This window comes from Rhododendron vialii, chromosome 13a (assembly GCF_030253575.1).
Source record: "Rhododendron vialii isolate Sample 1 chromosome 13a, ASM3025357v1".
Lineage (NCBI taxonomy): Eukaryota > Viridiplantae > Streptophyta > Magnoliopsida > Ericales > Ericaceae > Rhododendron > Rhododendron vialii.
In genome coordinates this window covers 30,384,290-30,396,395 of record NC_080569.1, presented here as the reverse complement: position 1 = coordinate 30,396,395, position 12,106 = coordinate 30,384,290, and the positions used below count along the sequence as shown (strand labels likewise).

The following is a 12,106-nucleotide window of genomic DNA, read 5'->3' as shown; positions in this document are numbered from 1 at the left end:
AACATAAACATAAAAATATCTCACATACCTTGTTCAAAGATAAGTTTTCGGTATATACATCTGGATTGGGTTTCAGTGGTAATGGTTGTTGAAGACAAATGCTAATGAAAAAATTGGAGTTACAATTGGAGATCTCTTGGAGTTGCAATAGGCAGTTCCTAAACGTGGTTTGAAGGGGATAAAATCTTACGGAGGATTTGTGGATGCTTTTCCGAAGGCCAACTCTTCATTTTCAAAAAAGGGGGGGGGGGGGGGGGGGGGGGGGGGGGGGGTCGGGGGTGGGGAACCGGCAGGTTTTTTAAAAATACTAAGGAGTACATTTTACAAAACCAGTGGAACCAAAGATGTCTTATTTCTAAGTTCATTTAGTATTTAACTTATATTCAACAATGTCCGCCCCACAACTTACCAAACGAAAGAAATATTAGAGGAAGCAGAATAAAATGATAAGAAATATTGGCATATGAAAATTCTTTTCATCTTTCATTCCCAATGAGAGGTTCCAGGAGACACAAAGCATTCAGTTGTAGCTTTACTTCAACTCCGTTCTTTTTAGAACCTTGTATACCAAAACAAACATAAATTTAGTGATTCATCACAGTGAGAGTTCACAAACATAAATCAAAAAATAAAGTGGGATTGCACCTGGAGAGGTAATATGTATTTAGAACAAAAACACGTTGTTTGTTTGACTTCAGAAATTTCAAATTGATTCTCACCTAATTGCCCACTGATAGTTGTCTAATGCTTTCATTGAATATTCGGCATAATTTCACACATTTTTAAGGCACAAATAGATATTGTTGCTCTAAATATCCTACTTTAAAGATGAATCATCTAATTTCTAATTTGGATTTGAGAGGCTTTGTTCCAATCATAGTCCGATTTTAGATGTTTGACTTGCCCTTTTCAGTACCTAGTCCGGCTACTTTTTTCCATGATTTTAACGAACACTTTTTTATGCCCACAAAAAAAAGAGGTTTCATTTTTAGCACAGATATCATAGCAAATTCCATATACTTTTAGCCCCCACCCCGAAATTAATTATTAGTCTACTTGAATTACCTGTTTGGTTGGTTAAAATTGGGATACACATCCATTCCGCCTCCTGTGACCTCGCCGGACCCTTTAAACCCTTTACTCTCTCTCATTTCTATTTTGAAAAAAAAGAAGGGAGAAAGTAGCTGATTGGAATTACCACAGAGGGAAAAAATCATATTCATTAGATCAGCCTCCCCTCCCTTTTTTGAACAACATCACTAAGTTTTGCAAAACACTCTTATTATGAGAAATTCATCAAAGATGCCTTTTATATTAAAAATCACATGCGAGTACACTTATCAAGTCTCCAATAAAATAACCAAACAAACTAACCCTTTGTTAAGGTTAATCTTAACAAAGATAAAATTACGGAAGAAGACCACCGGCTATACTCCAATTAAAATTACAAAAGATAAAATTAGAAAGGAAATAGAGCTAATACTACCTAATCAAGAACTTAAATGTTTAGACAGCCAAAATGAGTTCTTCACCAAGGCTTTTTTATCACACATAGCGATCACGTCTTTTTATCAAAGATGTGTTTTTTTTTTTTTGTCTACATTCAAAAAATGAAAAAGCAGATTTAGAAGAAATAAAAAATCTCACCAAACTAACCGTCTACCTTCAATATAGTAAAAATTCATAAGCATGCGAATGGATAAATGTAAACAAAAACTTTAAGTGTACCTCAATTTTCCTATAAACTTGTTAGGTAAACCTGTTGCAAAACAAACTCAAACATCATAAATTAATTTAGAAATAATCCTTACGTAATCGAGTTTTGATGCGATTAAAAAAAAAGACCTGAACAGAAAGACCCAAACGGGAGCACCGGAAGAATAGAACTTTGTTGCCATCGACGTTGTTGGATGAACTCATATTCATGTTGCAAAAATGTGAACAAAAAACCCTAACTGAAGAGGTAAAGTACCTCTCAACTTTTGAACCACGGTTTAGAGAGAGAGAGAGAGAGAGAGAAGGTTTCAAATTTTGAACCAAAAGGAGAAGGGAACAAAATTAGGTTTTGGAAAAGGAAATAAAATTAAATCAAAATCATATCTCAGTACTGATTCATCTAATTCTATATCAGGGAAACATTTAAGACTAAAAAAGGAATATAGAATGGAGGGCAGAGATTTATGCAGAAGAAGGGGATAAATCTAGAGCGTTGGTTGTCTATTGGATTCAAACACAGCTCTGTTTTATTATATAGATTTTTTGGGGGTAAACTACTGCCCCGTTCCATAACGCTAAAAAAATTCTTATTTTTTAAGAAAGCAATTTTATATTCAAAAATTATAAGCTTATTGAAATCTGAAAATATACATCATGGATCTTGTTTGAAAGATCTCATCGAGATCTTTTATACGATGCAAAAAAAAATTGAAAAATAATTTTTCATTTACATTATTTTTGAGTTTGAAAATGTAAAATAAGCTGCTTATTTTTTAAGAAGGTTTCTAGAACGGAGCCTAACGTGTGTTGATGAAACAACTTTAAATTGGATTAATTGAATTTCAACACTTACGCCTAGCCAAGACTAAAATGTTAAGCATATTCGTAATTAACAGTCAAATACTAACATTATTGAATCAAAAGAAATAAGAAATCGCAAGTGTCATGTAATGACGCCTTGCCCTGTAATATGATGAACATACAGATCTATGACAAATAAGATAGTACATCAATAGTTTTTTTTTTTTTTTTCTTTTCCCTTTTTTTGATCGGCAAAGAAATTAAGGAATTATTTATTGGTCATTGAAATGGTTACAACTATTAAAAAGGAAAACTAGGCAAGACGACATCGCAACAAGTAAACAAGCATCCTAACCAGGTGCTAGCTAGGTTAGCACCCTCGACACCCGACAATCATATGCCACCCAAGATACATCAATTTATAATTAGTTGTGCATATCATTCTACCATATAAGATGCCGATAGTTACTTGTGCCTATCGTCTAACTTTTAAAATATCCATTCAAATTTTTCTTGGATATTAATGCCAGCATTTAAGATATCTGCGGAATCCAATCACAAACCTTTGTAGTAACTTTTTTAAGCTTCCGTGCAAATCACTCAATAAGATATATGTATACAGTCCGTCTTCCGTAAGGACCACCTTATTTTAATAAAATACGGACCTCCCTTTCTCGATTGAATTTCGATGATCCGAGCCGCTCAATGTGTTCAAAACGTGATTTTAAGGGTACCCGTGAGAAATCGGCAAAAAAAATGACCGGGAAGGGCTTCATCCGAGCAGTTTTTGTTTGTTTTTTATCTAACGGTTCAAACAAAAACTGCTCGGATGAAGCCCTTCCCGGTCATTTTTTTTGCCGATTTCTCGCGGGTACTTTTAAAATCACGTTCTGAACACATTGAGCGGTTCGGATCATCGAAATTCGATCGGAAAATGGGAGAAATGCGAAGGTCCGCATTTTAACTAAAATAAGGACTCCTTCATTTGAGACTGACTATAATATATATATATATATATCGGGACGGTTCAAGGGACACCCCAAAAAACACCTAAAAAAACACCCCAAATCTCAATCTCATAGTTCCCGATCAAATTTTTATGATCCGAACCGTTCAATGTGTGCAGAATGTGATTTTAAGGATGCCCGCAAGAAATTAGCAAAAAATATGACACGGAAAGGCTTGATTTGAGCAGTTTTTATTTAAACCGTTCAATAAAAAACTGTTTGAAACTGTTCGGATCAAGCCCTTCCCGGTCATTTTTTTTGCTGATTTCTCGCGGGTACCCTTAAAATCACGTTCTGATCACATTGAACGGCTCGGATCATCAAAATTTGATCGGGAGCTATGGGCTGTTTTTTTAGGTGTTTTTTTAGGTGTCCACGGAACCGCCCCGTATATATAGAGGAATTTTCAAGTGAGGGATCCCTCATTTTAACAAAATGAGGGACTTTCATTTCCCGATCAAATTTTGAAAATCCGAACCGTTCAATGTGTGCAGAACGTAATTTTAAGGGGCCCGGCAAGAAATCAGCAAAAAAAATGACCGGGAAGGGTGTCATCCGAGCAGTTTTTTTTGAACCGTTCAATGAAAACTGCTCGGATGAAGTCCTTCCCGGTCATTTTTTTTGCTGATTTCTCACGAGGACCCTTAAAATCACGTTCTGATCACTTTGAGCGGCTCGGATCATCGAAATTCAATCGGGAAGGGGAGTCCCTCATTTTAATATAAAATGAGGAATCTCTCACCGGAACCTAACTCGTATATATATATAATTTTTTTTTTTTGGGGTTAATCACTCAATAAGATTTCCCATGCTACACGTTGGATGGAGTAATCAAAACGGTCTCTCTGTTTTTTTTTTTGGGAAGAAAAAAATTAGCTCGAAACACGCAAATACAACGAGATAAAGAAACGTTAGCTCCAGAACATCTAAGCAAGAATTAATGGATATTCCAAACAAGTTGGCACATACACCTAAAGTTTTGGTTTTTCACGGTTATGATGTAGTACTAGTAAAGTAATCATAGATCCAACAAATTAAATCTAAACAATCTTAGGTCGCTAAGAGAAATAAGTACACATTTTCTGAATTAGAGGTGATTTATTGTGAGAGAATGACCTGTTTCGTAAAAAAATAAATACTTAAAAATAAGAATTTTAACGGAACGGGACCTTAATCTGCTAGGATTCATTTTCTTGAATTTAAATTTTAACCAAACTCACTTAATTAACACTCCCATATGTAAATCTACATATCTTATGATCGAATAACTTGGGTTTTAGGAATTTCTTTTCCAATTGCGAGTTTAAATTTTATTTTAGGTTTTTCTTTTCCTTTTGTGCTGCATGTTTAGGTATATATTTGTTGATCGACCCCATCCACTTGAAATTAAAATAATTCTTTTAAATGTGAGACCACAATCAAGTATGTCATTCAAGGGGCTTGCATCATTGATTATTGTTATATTTGTACAAGTTGTTCTTTTGTTTTATTTATTTAGTGTTTTTTTTTTTTTTGCCTTGAGCCTCAAATGAGATTTTTTTAGTATTTTTGTGTTTAGATTTGTATCAAATCTACAAAGTCAGATTAATTTAATATTGGTAGTGGAGTGACTCTCTGAAATTTGTAGGAACTAAAATGGCTTTAGTACTTAATTTTTATTGCAAAAAAAATTGGCGTCAATTTGAATGCTAAGGAGTTGCTTAAATAAGAACAAAACTAGTGTAATATTAATTTGTCGCAATATATACGCAGCCCTACTGCATGGGTCCACTATAACGAAAAAATCTTTAATGCAACAGTTATTTATAACGCTCTCTTACATAGTATGGATCCCATGTATGTATAGGTCCCACACTATATGAGATAGGCGTTACAAATGACCGTTGAATTGAAAATTTTCTCACACCCGGAATCTGCAAAAACCATTATAGAAGTAATATTCCCTTCTTTTTTTTCCGGCACTTCGGAAATTATTATGAAAGTGACAGTCAAGAAAAAGATGAAAGAGTAAGCGACTTCACCGATCGGCGTCACATACCCGCGAACATCCATGGTATTGGTATATATCATATATAATCTCTTAACTTTCACAACCCCATGAAAGTTTAAAAGACTCCGCTCTACCCTTTATAGTGAAATTCCCGCGCATGAATGGATTAATGAGATTCTCGCTGTCCCTATCTACTATCCAGCAAAACCGCACGCCCAAGGGTCAGGTATTTAATGGCGTTTTCGAAAACAAAAAACTCGTTGCTGCGCTTTCTGGTTGAAGCGTTTGAAAGGGGTAATCACAATAGCCCCCATGTCGGCTTATTCTCCAGTAATCATCACCTCCTCCCTTACTTTGCTGCAGCCAGAACCAAACAATCATCAACCACACTCCCAAGATCCATAATCTCCCCATTCGGTCCCCGTTACAGGTACTGATGCCCTTTGAACTCTGCTTACTGTTCCTCGTTGGGATGTATGGCGCCGGTTGTGATACCTCCGTACTTCATAATGATTAATAATTTTTTTACAAAACCCACTTACTGTTTCTCAGATTACATTGAAGAAATTGTTTTTCAAAGTAAAACGGTCATTTATATTTTAGTACTCTCTTTTGCTCTCGGGGATGCGGTTTTCAAGAATTTAAAAGCATCTTTTCCCCCGTTTTCTCAAATTAAAATGAGTTCTTTATACAAAACAAGAACAAGAACAAGATTCGCAACCGTCTACCAAAAAAGTTTCCCGTGTCCCCTGAAAAATCGTAACGCGAAACAAGAAAAAATAAATCGTGCCATATATTAATTAAACCTTATTTAGTGTGTCTGTTTTCCATTTCAGGGCTTGGGAGATGTTCTTGATTATTCTAGTGGTTTACTCAGCCTGGATCTGCCCATTTGAATTTGCATTTTTGACCTACAAGCAAGATGCCCTTTTCATAATTGACAACATTGTCAACTCCTTCTTTGCTACTGATATTGTTCTCACCTTCTTTGTGGCATATCTTGACAATCAATCTAATCTCCTTGTCGATGATCCCAAGAAAATCGCAATCAGGTTGTTAACGTACCCATCGATTTATGCCTTGTTCTCTTTATAATTCAAAAAGAATTTGAAAAAAAAATTCCCCTTAGATTTCTCCTATTTTCAATATTTCTCTCTCTATCTCTCTCCTCTTATTACCTCTATTATTTTTTAAAAAAAATTTCAAATACCAATCCAAACATAACATTAAATATCTCAATTAGTTCTTTTAAATGGTTCTGAAATTTCAACGAATAGGTAAAGACTTTATTTCATGATGTCAAATTTCACGTCTTTCGGTGGGCGATGATGGCAGCAGGGTTGTTGATCTGACAAGGGATGATCCGGTTAGGTCGTCGAATGACGAAGGTGGCCTTTTGGTTGCTGCCGGAGTATAGCTAAGGCTATGGTAGCCTGCCCAGATTCAAAAAAAAAATACTATTGGAGTAAAATTTCAGATGAAAGGAATACTTTTTTCTTTCCAAATAGCTGATGACCCCTTTTTTTAAATAAATAACCGGATATCCAGTTCAACTTATTATATAATTTTTAATTTTTTTTCAAATTACAGGTACATGTCGATTGGGTTTCTTTTTGATATGTGTTCAACAATCCCACTCCAAGACCTCGTTAGCCTCCTTCGCAAAGAACATAGCCGTGGAATTGGCTTTCAGTTACTCGACACGCTCAGGCTTTGGCGTCTCGGTCGAGTTAGCTCTCTGTTTGCAAGGTCCATCCACAGACTCGAACCCAGTTTTTCTCCGTTTAATTTCAAACTTTTGAACGATTACGCCGGAAGACAAACAGTTCTTATTAGCCCGTTTGGGCAAAGTTATTTCAACTGCATTTTTAGTTGAGTTTATCTGAGTTTTAAATAAGATTGGTAGCAATTTTTTTGGATTAATGATTTGTCCAGACGAGCAGAATTCGGAATGCAAAAAATTTTAAGTAACTAAGAGAAAAAAAATCAACTAAGAATAAAAAAAAAAGAAGTTCGAAAATAGAGTTTTCGTTTGTCTGAATTTTTTTCAATTCTGGTCCTTATTTTATGTTTTTTTACCTAAATTTTGACGAAAAAAGCTGGTAAGTAAATTCCACTAAACAGTAAGATAAATTAAATATCAACAATCTACTTCTAAAGAATAATTAATTGAGCAAGAGTTTTCTTTCCTTTTCAGACTCGACAAGGACATCCGCTGCATCTATTTTTGGATTCGGTGTACAAAACTCATATCGGTAAGATACAAAATTTTATCAAAAAAGGAGTGGGAGATGCTGCCTAGCACCTTGCCCGATGAGATGGACCGTGCAAAAATATTCTCTGGAAGATTTTGTTTCAATCCCGATCATTAATTGACGAGATAGACAATCCAGATACGCTTGGTAGGATCTCTGGGTCCAAAATAAAAATAAAAATGCCACATAAAAAGAGACCTTCAATTTTTGAAATTTTTTTCCCTATCCTTTCAAATCTTTCCGGCCTACAACCAAGATGCCCACATGTACAAAAACTTTGATTCATATCCTTTCAAATTTTCTCAAATCATTTATGTAGAGATAAATGGATTCCAATCCAGTGTTACAATTTTTGTGCATAAATTTTGTTGTATCAATATGAGTTTTGGCACTTAATCTGCCCGACGAACTTTAAAAAGTAAACGATCTCGATCATTACAGTGAGCCTAAAATGTACCCACAAAACGACCTTAACTAGATGTTCTAGTCTACGAGAGCATCCGAATTATTCGGAACGAAAAAGGCCTAAAATTTCTTTCCTGTGTTTCTTTCAGGTTACGCTGTTCGTAGTGCATTGCGCCGGATGCTTTAACTACATGATTGCAGATAGATATCCAGATCCTGAGAAAACATGGATTGGTGCAATGTACCCAGCTTTCAAAGAAGTCATGAGCCTCAGGGACAGATACGTAATTTCCATTTACTGGTCCATATCAACGTTAACCTTCGTTGGCTATGGGGACTTGCATGCTGAGAACACCAGAGAGATGTTGTTTAGTTGCTTTTACATGCTCTTCATCCTGGGATTCACAGCATACCTCTTCGGAAACATTGCGAGCCTCGTGGTCGATTCGACGATCCGCACCCGAAAGTTTGTATGTTGTTTCTCTTTATATTACCTCAGTCTCAGAAAGATTAATGTTCGATCTGCAAAATAAAGACTTAGAAGTTATGCATTTGCGTTAATGAACTCTTTCAATTCATGGGAAAAAGTTTGAATCTTCTTTGAAAAAAGTAATCATTTGTAAGTTCACAATTTGCGGAACGGACAATTTTTTTAAGACGGATGGAGTATACTTTTTATGCTGCTTTTAAGCCAATTTTTTAAAGCATGGGTGAAAAAGCGCAAACACTAATAAGTAGATTTCTAGAGGGATCGCAAATAGAAATCTACATCGTAAAAGTAAAAGAAAGTACATTTAACTTTTACTGTATTAGAATTGGGTCAGCTACTAGAGTAAACATTCATCTTTTTCAATAACTTAGAGTGAGTTTGAACACAAATTTTCCGAATTTTTTGACATGATTTTTTTCATTATTTTCTTTTAACTTTTATTAGATTTGGGTCAAACTTGTTCGTCATATTTTTTCATCTCGATGGAAAGACTCAGAAATAAAAATGCGAATTAAGTTGAAAAAAAAAGTTCATATAAGACGACAAAAAATACAAACTCTTTTGTCTCTCTCCATCTCTTCGCGGCATGGTCTTCTCAAACAAACTTGTCATGTCTTCTTGTTAAAAGAACTTGCTCTTTATTCCGCAGCGGGACAGAATACGGGCTGATTCAGAATTCGCGAAGAGAAATCGACTGCCGTCGGGCATAAAAGACCAGATATTGTCCCACATATGTCTCGATTACAAAACACAAGGATTGAAACAGCAAGAGGCCTTGAATGGCCTGTCGAGAGCCATTCATTCAAGTGCTGCCCGTTTTCTGTTCTTACCCATCGTTAAGAACGTCCATCTCTTCCGAGGCGTTTCTCGCGACTTCCTTCTCCAACTGGTATTCAATCTCTTCTCTCTTCTTTCCCACTTTTCTTTTATACCGAAAAAGTGCACGTACCTCTGTTCCCGTGCAATTTCAACCGCAGGTTCGTACAACAGTATCTTCCCGAAAAGTGTCTCTTTTTGTGCAATTCTGCTGATGACATTACGCAACAACAGAGACAAGCGCATTTTGTAAAGTGCTTTTTCGTTTTTATTTTTTTATTTTATCGGCAAAGAAAAATTTAGAGATATAATGTAACCGATTAGGGTACAAGGGCTATAAAGTAATATGGTTACAACCATTTTGATCTTGACCACGATAAACCCAAGCGTCGAAAACTGGACAATAAGGGACTCAATCGATCCCTTACCATGTCCATTAGTTGTGAATGAAATCCTTCGTCGCAACTTTTTTTCTATTGTCGTGTATAACACCGGTCTACTACCGGCTACCGCATTGCTAAAGGTTCCAGAGATGGAAGCAGAGTATTTCCCGCCCGGGGCAGATGTGATCCTGGAAAACCAGACACCAACTGATTTCTACGTACTTGTCTCATGATCAGTGGTGAGCAATCTTTATTATCTTTAATTTGCTGCTCTCGGCTTCTGAATTCGTACCTTTCGATAGGGCCCTGCCCTAGTCTCCTCTAACATCTCTAGACTGAGTACGATTTCTGATGGCAGGATTTCGTCGCGAACATCCATGGGCACGACCAGGTACGTACTCACAGCATCTGAAATCTTCCTTCGATTAATTCCTTGAATTTCCAAATTGAAAACGCTCAATATACGCGAATGATGGTTTTACTCCTTCAATCTTACCGTCGTGACGACTCCATCTCTCCATTTGTGTACTTGACAGTCGTGCGATTTATTCAGGTTTGTAAGATTAGTACTTCATGACTCTTCTACAGGTTCTTGGAAAGGCGATTACGGGTGACATATTCGGCGAAACAGGGGTTCTGTGTAACATGCCACAACGATTAACAGTTCGAACTACCGAGATTTCTCAAGTGCTTCGACTGAGCAGAACCAAACTGATGAAACTAATTCGAGCAAACAAAGAAGATGGTGATACCATTATGAACAATCTTTTCCAGGTATACGCAAGATTATTTCCATTATGAACAATCGTTTCCCAAGGCACGTGGCAAGAAAGGTTGATTTATGTTAAGCTAGCTTCTAATTAATTTGCAGAAACTGAAAGGGACGCAAAGCTTTCGCTTTGCAAAGCAATGGAACGATCCAAATTTGGAATGGGAGTATGATTGATGAGACCGATGGCTGCTAGCTCTTGGTACACAATATGAATATATAAATCAGATCTGCACGTCATTCTTTCTTTAAAGAATTGTTGTAAGGTCCATTATAGGATTTTGTAACATGCCCCAGCTGATAATACGGTTCATAATAAAGTCCACTCGCATTGACCAATGTGACTTAGTAACGAGATCCTAGACACGTGGGGCAAGAATCAGTTGGAGGCATGGAGCATGAACCTCCTTGTGGTATTAGAAAAGAGATTAAATTCTGCTTGACTCATCCGGACAGAATGGGTTTTCCGCCAGTACCCTCCGTGGGTCCTCTTCGCGCATTTTTTTTGGATAATCTAAACCGTGCATTTTGTAAGGTCTTTAAAACGCAAAAAATCAGCTTCATCAACCTTTTATTTTTTCGTCTAAAAACTCAATTTTTGACATACCTATCGATGTCAGGACAAACTAATTTTTTGCAAAGATACATTATTTTACAGGCCCTTCAAGATGCATGATTTGGATTACCAAAAAAAAATGCACGAAGGGGGCCCACGGGGGTGGCGGAAAATCTCCCTTTTCTACCTCACCCGGACATAATTTACACTCATTCGAAAATATTAAGAACCGGATGAGACAACGCGCAACTCTTCTCAGACAATTTGACTTGAAACTGAACCCACCTAAGGTACAACAAGATTCGGGGATCCTATAATGAGCAAGTCACTATAAAAGTGTAGTGAGTCCTTTCATCCGTCTATTTCAACAATTAATGGTTCGGATTTTTTTTTTTTTTAAAAACCTCTTTCAAGAAAGAGTATTCTCCTCTGCGAAAGATTTGTTTTTAAATCTCAATCGTTAAAAAACTCTTTTGGACGGCTGAAATGACTCACTACACCTTTATAATGACTTTGCTCACTGCAAGACCCCCGCTTCTGTGACTAGGGGCATGGATTCATGAAAAAAGTGAAGCGTCGCATGGAAATCGGGTGATTTGAGTGTGACGGCATGATATGGTATTGTAATCCTGAAGGAAACGTTTAACAGTCCAATTTTTTTTACTGTGATGATTCTTGATGCGGTAATTGAAGGCACAATTGATATTTTCAAACTCTAAAAATTATGTTTGAAGGAGTTTTTACTCCATCAAGGGCATAGCTAGACTGCGACTTGGCTATACATATTAAAAGATGTCGTCCAACCCAAAGGGATCGCTCAAGTGACAATCGGACCGGATGAGCTGTAAACCTAAACATCCTGAATTCGAAACTTGACAGATTCTTATTTGAGAGCAAGTTTATCAGCGTAAAGGTAAA

At 36.4% G+C, this 12,106-nt stretch overlaps 1 pseudogene; it reads left to right on the top strand.

The window, feature by feature from the left end:
• The first annotated feature begins 5,747 nt into the window (after positions 1–5,747).
• Positions 5,748–10,809, top strand: LOC131314105 (potassium channel KAT2-like; annotated as a pseudogene).
• Positions 10,810–12,106: the final 1,297 nt, after the last annotated feature.